Below are 13,135 nucleotides of genomic sequence, written 5' to 3' on the forward strand. Positions count from 1 at the left end.
AAACCTGCTCCTCTTATCCTCTGCCCCCAACGCTCTAGGCGACCAGTTTTGATAGCCTTTAGCCGCACCCTCATACTACTCCTTCTCTGTTCCGCGGGTGATGTGGAGGTAAACCCAGGCCCTGCATGTCCCCAGGTACCCTCATTTGTTGACTTCTGTGATCGAAAAAGTCTTGGTTTTATGCATGTCAACATCAGAAGCCTCCTCCCTAAGTTTGTTTTACTCACTGCTTTAGCACACTCTGCTAACCCTGATGTCCTTGCCGTGTCTGAATCCTGGCTCAGGAAGGCCACCAAAAATTCAGAGATTTCCATACCCAACTATAACATCTTCCGTCAAGATAGAACTGCCAAAGGGGGCGGAGTCGCAGTCTACTGCAGAGATAGCCTGCAAAGTAATGTCATACTTTCCAGGTCCATACCCAAACAGTTTGAACTACTAATTTTGAAAATTACTCTCTCCAGAAACAAGTCTCTCACTGTTGCCGCCTGCTACCGACCCCCGTCAGCTCCCAGCTGTGCCCTGGACACCATTTGTGAATTGATCGCCCCCCATCTAGCTTCAGAGTTTGTTCTGTTAGGTGACCTAAACTGGGATATGCTTAACACCCCGGCAGTCCTACAATCTAAGATAGATGCCCTCAATCTCACTCAAATCATCAAGGAACCCACCAGGTACAACCCTAACTCTGTAAATAAGGGCACCCTCATAGACGTCATCCTGATCAACTGGCCCTCCAAATATACCTCCGCTGTCTTCAACCAGGATCTCAGCGATCACTGCCTCATCGCCTGTATCCGCCACGGAGCCGCAGTCAAACGACCACCCCTCATCACTGTCAAACGCTCCATAAAACACTTCTGTGAGCAGGCCTTTCTAATCGACCTGGCCCGGGTATCCTGGAAGGACATTGACCTCATCCCGTCAGTTGAGGATGCATGGTCATTCTTTAAAAGTAACTTCCTCACCATTTTAGATAAGCATGCTCCGTTCAAAAAATGCAGAACCAAGAACAGATACAGCCCTTGGTTCACTCCAGACCTGACTGCCCTCGACCAGCACAAAAACATCCTGTGGCGGACTGCAATAGCATCGAATAGCCCCCGTGATATGCAACTGTTCAGGGAAGTCAGGAACCAATACACGCAGTCAGTCAGGAAAGCTAAGGCCAGCTTCTTCAGGCAGAAGTTTGCATCCTGTAGCTGCAACTCCAAAAAGTTCTGGGACACTGTGAAGGCCATGGAGAACAAGAGCACCTCCTCCCAGCTGCCCACTGCACTGAGGCTAGGAAACACGGTCTCCACCGATAAATCCATGATTATCGAAAACTTCAATAAGCACTTCTCAACGGCTGGCCATGCCTTCCGCCTGGCTACTCCAACCTCGGCCAACAGCTCCGCCCCCCCCGTAGTTCCTCACCCAAGCCTCTCCAGGTTCTCCTTTACCCAAATCCAGATAGCAGATGTTCTGAAAGAGCTGCAAAACCTGGACCCGTACAAATCAGCTGGGCTTGACAATCTGGACCCGCTATTTCTGAAACTATCTGCCGCCATTGTCGCAACCCCTATTACCAACCTCTCTTTCATATCGTCTGAGATCCCCAAGGATTGGAAAGCTGCCGCAGTCATCCCCCTCTTCAAAGGGGGAGACACCCTGGACCCAAACTGCTATAGACCTATATCCATCCTGCCCTGCCTATCTAAGGTCTTCGAAAGCCAAGTCAACAAGCAGGTCACTGACCATCTCGAATCCCACCGTACCTTCTCCGCTGTGCAATCTGGTTTCCGAGCCGGTCACGGGTGCACCTCAGCCACACTCAAGGTACTAAATGATATCATAACCGCCATCGATAAAAGACAGTACTGTGCAGCCGTCTTCATCGACCTCGCCAAGGCTTTCGACTCTGTCAATCACCATATTCTTATCGGCAGACTCAACAGCCTCGGTTTTTCGGATGACTGCCTTGCCTGGTTCACCAATTACTTTGCAGACAGAGTTCAGTGTGTCAAATCGGAGGGCATGCTGTCCGGTCCTCTGGCAGTCTCTATGGGGGTGCCACAGGGTTCAATTCTCGGGCCGACTCTTTTCTCTGTATATATCAATGATGTTGCTCTTGCTGCGGGCGATTCCCTGATCCACCTCTACGCAGACGACACCATTCTATATACTTTCGGCCCGTCATTGGACACTGTGCTATCAAACCTCCAAACGAGCTTCAATGCCATACAGCACTCCTTCCGTGGCCTCCAACTGCTCCTAAACACGAGTAAAACCAAATGCATGCTTTTCAACCGATCGCTGCCTGCACCTGCATGCCCGACTAGCATCACCACCCTGGATGGTTCCGACCTTGAATATGTGGACATCTATAAGTACCTAGGTGTCTGGCTAGAATGCAAACTCTCCTTCCAGACTCACATCAAACATCTCCAATCAAAAATCAAATCAAGAGTCGGCTTTCTATTCCGCAACAAAGCCTCCTTCACTCACGCTGCCAAGCTTACCCTAGTAAAACTGACTAACCCACCGATCCTCGACTTCGGCGATGTCATCTACAAAATGGCTTCCAACACTCTACTCAGCAAACTGGATGCAGTCTATCACAGTGCCATCCGTTTTGTCACTAAAGCACCTTATACCACCCACCACTGCGACTTGTATGCTCTAGTCGGCTGGCCCTCACTACATATTCGTCGCCAGACCCACTGGCTCCAGGTCATCTACAAGTCCATGCTAGGTAAAGCTCCGCCTTATCTCAGTTCACTGGTCACGATGGCAACACCCATCCGTAGCACGCGCTCCAGCAGGTGTATCTCACTGATCATCCCTAAAGCCAACACCTCATTTGGCCACCTTTCGTTCCAGTACTCTGCTGCCTGTGACTGGAACGAATTGCAAAAATCGCTGAAGTTGGAGACTTTTATCTCCCTCACCAACTTCAAACATCAGCTATCCGAGCAGCTAACCGATCGCTGCAGCTGTACATAGTCTATAGGTAAATAGCTCACCCATTTTCACCTACCTCATTCCCATACTATTTTTATACTGTTTTTATTTATATACTTTTCTGCTCTTTTGCACACCAATATCTCTACCTGTACATGACCATCTGATCATTTATCACTCCAGTGTTAATCTGCTAAATTGTATTATGCGCCTACCTCCTCATGCCTTTTGCACACATTGTATATAGACTGCCCATTTTTTCTACTGTGTTATTGACTTGCTAATTGTTTACTCCATGTGTAACTCTGTGTTGTCTGTTCACACTGCTATGCTTTATCTTGGCCAGGTCGCAGTTGCAAATGAGAACTTGTTCTCAACTAGCCTACCTGGTTAAATAAAGGTGAAATAAAAAAATAAAATAAAAAATGAGTCAATGTGGAGGCTACATACAGGGAGGTGCCGGTACAGAGTCAATGTGGAGGATACATACAGGGAGGTGCCAGTACAGAGTCCATGTGGAGGCTACATATAGGGGGGTGCCAGTACAGAGACAATGTGTGGGGGCACCGGTTAATATAGGTAGTATGTAGTACCAGTATTAAAGTGATAGATTACAACAGGCAATGTGAATAGTCTGGGTAGCCATTTGACTAGATGTTCAGGAGTCTTATGGCTTGTGGTTAGAAGCTGTTTAGAAGCCTCTTTGACCTAGACTTGGCGCTCTGGTACCGCTTGCCGTGTGGTAGCAGAGAGAACAGTCTATGACTACGGAGGCTGGAGTCTTTGACAATTTTCAGGGCCTTTCTCGGACACCGCCTGGTATAGAGGTCCTGGATGGCAGGACGATTGGCCCCAGTGATGTACTGGGCCGTTCGCATTACCCTCTGTAGTGCCTTACGGTTGGAGGCCGAGCAGTTGCAATACCAGGCAGTGATGCAACCAGTCAAGACGCTCTCGATGGTGCAGCTGTAGAACCATTTGAGGATCTGAGGAGCCATGCCAAACCTTTTCAGTCTCCTGAGGGAGAATAGGTTTTGTTGTGCCCGCTTCACGACTGTCATGGTGTGCTTGGACCATGTTAGTTTGTTGGTGATGTGGACACCAAGGAACTTCAAGCTCTCAACCTGTTCCACTGCAGCCCTGTCAATGAGAATGTGGGCATGTTCGGTCCTCTTTTTGCTGTAGTCCACAATCATCTCTTTTGTCTTGATCACATTGAGGGAGAGGTTGTTGTTCTGGTACTACACGGCCAGGTCTCTGACCTCCTCCCTATAGGCTGTCTCATTGTTGTCGGTGATAAGGCTGTTGTGTCATCGGGAAATGTAATGATGGTGTTGGGGTCGTGCCTGGCCGTGCAGTCATGAGTGAACAGGGAGTACAGGATGGTGCTGAGCATGCACCCCTGAGGGGCCCCTGTGTTGAGGGTATCAGCGTGGCAGATGTGTTGTTACTTACCCTTACCACCTGGGGGCGGCCCGTCACGAACTTCAGTATCCAGTTGCAGAGGGAGGTGTTTAGTCCCAGGGTCCTTAGCTTATTGATGAGCTGGAGGGCACTATGGTGTTTAACGCTGAACTGTAGTCAATGAATAGCATTCTCACATACCGTTGAAGTCGGAAGTTTACATATACTTAGGTTGGAGTTATTAAAACTCATTTTTCAACCACTCCACAAATGTCTTGTTAACAAACTATAGTTTTGACAAGTAGGTTAGGATATCTACTTTGTGCACGAGACAAGTAATTATTCCAACAATTTTTTACAGACAGATTATTTCACTTGTATCACAATGGGGGGCTTACAAGCAGGAGAACACCATCCCAACTGTGAAGCACGGGGGTGGCAGCATCATGTTGTGGGGGTGCTTTGCTGCAGGAGGGACTGGTGTACTTCACAAAATAGATGGCATCATGAGGTAAGAAAATGATGTAGCTATATTGAAGCAACATCTCAAGACAGTCAGGAAGTTAAAGCTTGGTCACCAATGGGTCTTCCAAATGGGCAATATCCCCAAGCATACTTTCAAAGTTTTGGCAAAATGGTTAAGGACAACAAAGTCAAGGTATTGGAGTGGCCATCACAAAGCCCTGACCTCAATCACATAGAACATTTGTGGGCAGAACTGAAAAAGCGTGTGTGAGCAAGGAGGCCTACAAACCTGACCCAGTTACACCAGCTCTGTCAGGATGAATGGACCAAAATTCAACCAACTTATTGCGGGAAGCTTTTGAAGGCAATGCTACTAAATACTAATTGAGAGTATGTAAACTTCTGACCCACTGGGAATGTGATGATAGAAATAAAAGCTGAAGTAAAATCACTCTCTACTATTATTCTAACATTTCACATTCTTAAAATGAAGTGGTGATCCTAACTGACCTAAGACCGGGAGTTTTATTTGGATTACATGTCAGGAATTGTGAAAAACTGAGTTTACATACACCGTAGCCAAATACATTTAAACTTCCGACTTCAACTGTAGGTGTTCCCGTTGTCCAATTGGGAAAGGGCAGTGTGGAGTGCAATAAAGACTGCATCATCTGTGGATCTGTTGGGACGGTATGCAAATTGGAGTGGGTCTAGGGTTTCTGGGATGATGGTGTTGATGTGAGCCATGACCAGCCTTTCAAAGCACTTCATGGCTACTGACATGAGTGCTCCGGGTCGGTAGTCATTTAGGCAGGTTACTTTCGTGTTCTTGGGCACAGGCACTATGGTGGTATGATTAAAACATGTTGGTATTACAGACTCGGACAGGGAGAGGTTGAAAATGTCAGTGAAGACACTTGCTAGTTGGTCAGCGCAAGCTCGCAGTGCATGTCCTGGTAATCTGTCTGGCCCTGCGGCCTTGTGAACGTTGACCTGTTGTTGGCCAATGGTCTTACTCACATCGGCTGCGGAGAGAGTGATCTACACAGTCGTCCGGTACAGCTGGTGCTCTCATACATGTTTCAGTGTTTTTTGCCTCGAAGTGAGCGTAGAAGTAGTTTAGCTCGTCAGGTAGGCTCCTGAGAATAGGCAGCGCTCGGCTGTGCTTCCCTTTGTAGTCTGTAATGGTTTGCAGGCCCTGCTCACAGAGCCGGTGCACTACAACTCGATCTTAGTCCTGTACTGACACTTTTCCTGTATGTACGTACGGTCATGTGGGGATGACGTCATCGATGCATTTATTGATGAAGCCAATGACAGATGTGGTGTACTCATCAATTCCATTGGAGGAATCCCAGAACGTATTCCAGTCTGTGCTAGCAAAACAGTCCTGTAGCTTAGCATCTGCTTCATCTGACCACCTTTTTTTATCTAGTCACTGGTGTTTCCTGCTTTAATTTTTGCTTGTAAGCAGGAATCAAGAGGATATAATTATGGTCAGATTTGCCAAATGGAAGGCGAGGGAGAGCTTGGTATGCATCTCTGTGTGTGGAGTATAGGTGGTCCAGAGTTTTTTTCGCTCTGGTTGCACATTTAACATGTTGATAGAAATGAGGTAATACTGATTTAAGTTTCCCTGCATGAAAGTCCCCAGCTACTTGGAGCGCTGCCTCTGGGTGAGCATTTATTTTTTGCTTATGGCGGAATACAGCTCATTCATTGCTATCTTAGTGTCAGCCTTTGACTGTGGTGGTATGTAAACAGCTACAAAGAATATAGATGAAAACTCTCTCGGTAGGTAATGTGGTCTGTAGCTTATGAGAAACTCTCCCTCAGGCGAGCAATGGCTCGAGACTGCCTTAGATATTGTGTATCCGGCGGGTTGTTTACAAAAATACATAGACCTCCACCGCTGTTCTATCCTGCTGGTATATCGTATAACCAGCCAGCTGTATATCGATATTGTCTTCGTTCAGCCACGACTCCGCAAAGCAAAATATATTACAGTTTTTAATGTCCTGTTGGTAGTTTAATCTTCCCAATAACTTCTCCATTTTATTGTCCAAAGATTGCATGTTTGCGAGCAGAATTGTGGGGAGTGGGGGTTTATTCGATTAACTCCTACTCCTCAGAAGGCAGCCCACCCTCCGGTCTCTCTTTCTCCTACTCCTCTTCACGCGGATCACTGGGGTAGGGGCCTGTTCCCGAGGTAGCCGTATATCCTCCGCCTCGGGCTCGTCAGAGACGTGAAAGAAGAAAAACGATGCTGCTAGTCTATGGTGAGTAATCGCAGTCCTGATGTCTAGAAGTTATTTTCGGTCATAAGAGACAGTAGGGGCAACATTATGTACAAAAATAGTTTAGAAAATATTACAAACAACGCAGATAAAAAAACAAAAAAGCACAATCGTTTGGGGGCGCGTAAAACGTCTGCCTTCTGCTCTGGCGCCATTTGTCCTTGTTTGTCCATGTCCTTGTTAAACTTTGACATAAAGTAGTCTGTGATAAATAGCACAATACGTTTCATCTGAGTATTTGTTATAGACAAAATAATCCAAGGATTATGCTTTTTTTACTCAAAAATTAGTTGTATGAGCTCAGGGCAATGAGGCCTACAGGTCATAAATAGCAAATAGAAGTTAACATTTTGTAATGTTCACAACAACTTAAGTTGATCAAAAGATCTAACACAACATTTAGGTGATAATGTATGTATTATTATGGATTTATATTCAGCTATAATTGGGCGGTCATTTTGGACCGCGAATACAGAATAAATTAACATGAAACAAGTGTTTGAAAGTGGACACACACACACCAATGTCCTAATATCATAGAGCAGAGAGAATATATCTGATTAAAGGATTCAACATTTATTTTGGATGAGACCATCAGCCAAATGAAATATCATCATTAGAATAACAAATCCATATTTTTTTCCCATATATCTCTTTCACTTTCCATTCCCCTCTCTGTCCATCCTCTCTCACTATCTCGCTCTCTCGCTTCCCCCCTCGCTTCATCTGTCTCTGCAGTCCATAGAACTACATAGAGCTTTTCAAACTCTACTCCAATAATGATTCCCAGATAAGCTAGTTCACACTTCATTCCCAAGGCTGCCTATTCCACCCGTCTATGCCTTGGTGTGCGTCCCAAATGACAATCTATTCCCTACATAATGCACTACTTTTGACCAGAGCCCTGTGGGCCCTTGTCGAAAGTAGTGCAATAAAAAGGGAATAGGGTGCCATTTGGGATATAGGCTTGGATGACTGAGTGGGATTTTTCCTGTCTCATTCTTCCACTGTCGTAGCGTGGGAAGAGCTACTCCGGCTAATTGTGCTCTCAGGGTGGCCCTTTGTAGCAGACCATACAGCTATTTCAATTAAAGGAGAACAGAGGAAACAATGCTAGTAGCTAGTTGAGGTCGGGGAGTCATCTGTTACGTTACCAGCTAAAATATTGTAATCAGATGTCAGATACTTTGAAAAATGTGATGATCACTTCCAGGATTCTCTGACAGGTGAATTAGAAGTGATGGCCTGAGATCCATCTCCCCTTTTAAGGGAATAACAAGACGCATAGACATTTGTGTGGGAAAAAACGATGACACCTCTCCGTTTTTCTTAATGACATTCAATCAGCATTGAAAAAATGCCAAGTTTAAGTCTGACCAAGAGTCAGAGACCATAATGATGACACACCAAATGCATTTGATGGATTGCGGGAAAAGAGCAGGAATATGATTTTGTAGGCTATAGTGAAAGCCTGTGTCTTCCAATGGTGCGACCGCTGTCGGGATAAAATATTATATGACCAACTTGAATAAACGCTTCAAGGTAAGGACGACAGCAGTGGTGTTGCCTACGGGCTATATGGATATTTATTTACTTCACCTTTATTTAACCACGTAAGCTAGTTGAGAACAAGTTCTCATTTACAACTGCGACCTGGCCAAGATAAAGCAAAGCATTGTGACACAAACAACAACACAGAGTTACACATAACACAAGTCTACATACAGTGTGTGCAAATGGAGTGAAGAGTTAAGGCAATAAATAGGCCATAGTAGCGAAGTAATTAGGACTAATAACAAGATAAACAAGATAAACAATGTAAAGCATACTGGATCTGTAAAATGTATATAGGTTCGGAACTTCTGTGAAATAGCATAGTTACAAATACAAACTGGATGGACATCAGAAATAGAGGAAGGACGAAGAACAAACAAGAGAGAACTATTGTAAAGTAGACTGTGTCTGTAAAATGTGTATAAGATGTATAAATTGAAGGTAAAATCAGAAGTGTTTATTAGTTTACTCCAATTGGGGGATCGGTGGTAGGGTTTGCGGGGAATAATAATAAAGGTATATTCTTTAAAAAAGTATGTATGTCTATATAGGTATGTGTATATGTATGCATGCGTGTATGGATATATATATATTTACAAAACATATATGGGGGATTGGAAATGATGCAGACAATTACATTGGAAGCAACATTCTTTCTACAATATTAAGCTGATCCTCCCTTAATAATAATAATAATTAACACTGGAGTGATAGATGAGCAGATGATGATGTGCAAGTAGAAATACTGGTGTGAAAAAGATCAGAAAAGTACATTAAAACAATATGGCGATGAGGTAGGTAGATTGGGTGGGCTATTTACAGATGGACTATGTACAGCTGCAGCGAGCGGTTAGCTGCTCCGATAGATGATGTTTAAAGTTAGGATATCACTTACTTAGGTCCATTATTGATATCTACCTACAGTAGCAATTTATTGAATCAAACTGCTGCTCTCTCAATTATTTGTGTATTTTTTGTGGATGGCTGTTCACAAGTGTATAACTGTATGTTAACGCAATAACGGTTGAATAGAAAAAGTGTAGGCTAAGCTGCCTATCAATCATTTTTTTATGCAACCCATGGACAGCCAGTGAAAACTGTGCTGTTGCACTGTGTATCCCAGCCTATGGATTCAAAGTTTGAGCGAGTTCCTCCCTTGTAAACTTCAGTGGTAATTGTGCTTCACACATATTGTCAAAAATAAGTTTAATATCAGAAGACCATGAGTAGGGCATTAGTTGCTCAATATAATTTGTGCTGATTTAAAGAAATGTCCAAAGGCCTAATGGACACATGGTTAAACTTGCAGACTTTTGATAGACTTCAACAGCTGCAAATGATCAATATATAAAAGTGTCACGCATAGGTCCTATTAAATTAAGTGTTTAATTTCATAATTCTATGGTGTCACCAACAAAAACGTAAATAATACATAAATAAGAAAATAAATACATAAATATTGCAAATGCATTCCATGAGAGCAGCACTTCTTTTTCAACCATGTTTTGAAGCATGTTTTGATGTTTTGAGCCCAATCAGTCCTCCCATGACAAAAACAGAAACATCGTAGGCTAATAAGTCCTTCATTTTTGTTCAGGTAAAACAAGTCCTATTGTTGAAGATCAAGGGGTATTTAATTAATTGGACTGTCTGGAAATCTGATTTTTTAAATATGTAAATAGATAGCCTAAAAGTTGTATTATCTGTACTGAAGCAAAAAACAATGGGTTAGAACCCTACATAACCATAAAGTAAAATGCAACATCCATTTATGGCCAGTAAAGTCTAAAATACATTTGTCTTACAATAGATGTCGTTCAATTGGTAATATTCATTTTTGTCTTCTAATGACTCTTGAGGGGAAAGTAATCTAAAAGTACTCACATTGCATTACTGAGTTTGAATAATCCAAAGTTACACTAATGATTACAATATTGGACAGGTAACTGAAACAGATTACATTTAGAAAGTAACCGAACCAACCCTGATGGTGTACTGACTGACTCAGAGTTTAACAGCTGCCTGTATGTGCATGTTTGTATGAACGAGAGTTTGCGTGTGTGTGCTGTTTGCAACCAGAATCTGTGAATTGCTGTCTGTAAGCATCGAGTCCCACTGCAGTAGCTGCTATTGTCCCTTTCGAGTGGCTGAACCTTGAATTCCATTTAGGGGTATACTGGCTCAACAATGGACTATCCCACAGCTATGTTGTTGGATGCTTTTCAATTGTTGTACTAACGTCACATATTCCACATATTTTTAACCTGTGAACAGATGAAGTGCTGTGTGCATGTACATATATATACACACATATATATACACATACATATACAGTGGGGAGAACAAGTATTTGAAACACTGCCGATTTTGCAGGTTTTCCTACTACAAAGCATACTTATGTCATGCAATAAAATGCAAATGAATTACTTAAAAATCATACAATGTGATTTTCTGTATTTTTGTTTTAGATTCCGTCTCTCACAGTTGAAGTGTACCTATGATAAAAAAAATTACAGACCTCTACATGCTTTGTAAGTAGGAAAACCTGCAAAATCTGCAGTGTGTCAAAAACTTGTTCTCCCCGCTGTATATACACACACACACACACACGTATACTGTATATATTTGTATTTATTATGGATCCCCATTAGCTGTTGCCAAGACAGCATATACTCTTCCTGGGGTCCAGCAAAAATAAGGTTATACAATTTTAAAAACATTACAATCATTCATTACATAATTCACAACACACATAGTGTGTGCCCTCAGGCCCATACTCCACTACCACATATCTACAACACAAAATCCATATGTACGTATGTGTATGTGTGTGTATGCATGTTTCTGTGCCAATGTTTGTGTTGCTTCACAGTCCCTGCTGTTCCATAAGATTTATTTTGTATCTGTTCTTTTAAATCTGATTCTACTGCTGCATCAGTTACCTGATGTGGAATAGAGTTCCATGTAGTCATGGCTTTATGCAGTACTGTGCACCTCCCACAGTCTGTTCTGGACATGGGGACTGTGAAGAGACCTCTGGTGGCATGCCTTGTGGGGTATGCATGGGTGCCTGTGCTGTGAGCTAGTCGTTTAAACAGACTTCTGGTGGCATGCCTTGTGGGGTATGCATGGGTGCCTGTGCTGTGAGCTAGTCGTTTAAACAGACTTCTGGTGGCATGCCTTGTGGGGTATGCATGGGTGCCTGTGCTGTGAGCTAGTCGTTTAAACAGACTTCTGGTGGCATGCCTTGTGGGGTATGCATGGGTGCCTGTGCTGTGAGCTAGTCGTTTAAACAGACCTCTGGTGGCATGCCTTGTGGGGTATGCATGGGTGCCTGTGCTGTGAGCTAGTCGTTTAAACAGACTTCTGGTGGCATGCCTTGTGGGGTATGCATGGGTGCCTGTGCTGTGAGCTAGTCGTTTAAACAGACTTCTGGTGGCATGCCTTGTGGGGTATGCATGGGTGCCTGTGCTGTGAGCTAGTCGTTTAAACAGACTTCTGGTGGCATGCCTTGTGGGGTATGCATGGGTGCCTGTGCTGTGAGCTAGTCGTTTAAACAGACAGCTTGGTGCATTAAAAATGTCAATACCTCTTACAAATACAAGTAGTGATGAAGTCGATCTCTCCTCTACTTTGAGCCAGGAGAGATTGGCACGCATATTATTCATGTTTGCTCTCTGTGTACATCCAAGGGCCAGCCATGCTGCCCTGTTCTGAGCCAATTGCAATTTTCCTAAGTCCTTTTTGTGTGGCACCTGACCACACGACTCAACAGTAGTCCAGGTGCGACAAAACTAGAGCCTGTAGGCCCTGCCTTGTTGATAGTGCTGTTAAGAATGCAAAGCAGCACTTTATTATGGAGAGACTTCTCCCCGTCCTAGCTACTGTTGTATCAATATGTTTTGACCATGACAGTTTACAATCCAGGGTAACTCCAGGCAGTATAGTCATCTCAACTTGTGTGTATGTGTGCATAGTGTGACGTGTTCAAGGATGAACACATCACATGGATAAGGTCTGTGTTTGGTATACGAAGTATGTTCTACTACGTTATCCTTGCTGTACCGTTTGTTACGTTTAGTCTGGAATGTTAGTGTGTGTGCCTATACTTGTCTGTATGGGTTCAAAGACATTCACTCCAATATCCTTGCTTTGTCCAATATGATGTGATGAGTGAGCATGGGTGATGAGTGAGCATGGGTATGTTTGTGATTAGGCCCATCTATGGGAGGCTGTATCTCTGTGCATTCACAATAGGTTGACGGTTTTACCCAGTTATATATGATGTATACGCTGTGTGTTTCCCTCATACATCCAATACCTGTGTGTATAGTGGCTCGTAGAAGCTTACTGTTATGCTTGCTCTATCTTACGGGTTGTGGTCATATAAAAGGACTAGATGGATATAACCCATTTTAGCACGGGCATTGCCATTGAAGACCTAAGACCTCCAGCATTTTAAAGTAGTC

General features: G+C 43.7%; 1 protein-coding gene across 1 annotated transcript in view; it reads right to left on the minus strand.

Moving 5' to 3' along the window:
- LOC118402723 (MAM domain-containing glycosylphosphatidylinositol anchor protein 1-like) overlaps positions 1–13,135 on the minus strand; it is a 416,200-nt gene that overhangs the window by 182,705 nt on the left and 220,360 nt on the right. The window lies entirely within an intron of this gene.

Source organism: Oncorhynchus keta, chromosome 2 (genome assembly GCF_023373465.1).
Source record: "Oncorhynchus keta strain PuntledgeMale-10-30-2019 chromosome 2, Oket_V2, whole genome shotgun sequence".
Classification (NCBI taxonomy): Eukaryota; Metazoa; Chordata; class Actinopteri; order Salmoniformes; family Salmonidae; genus Oncorhynchus; species Oncorhynchus keta.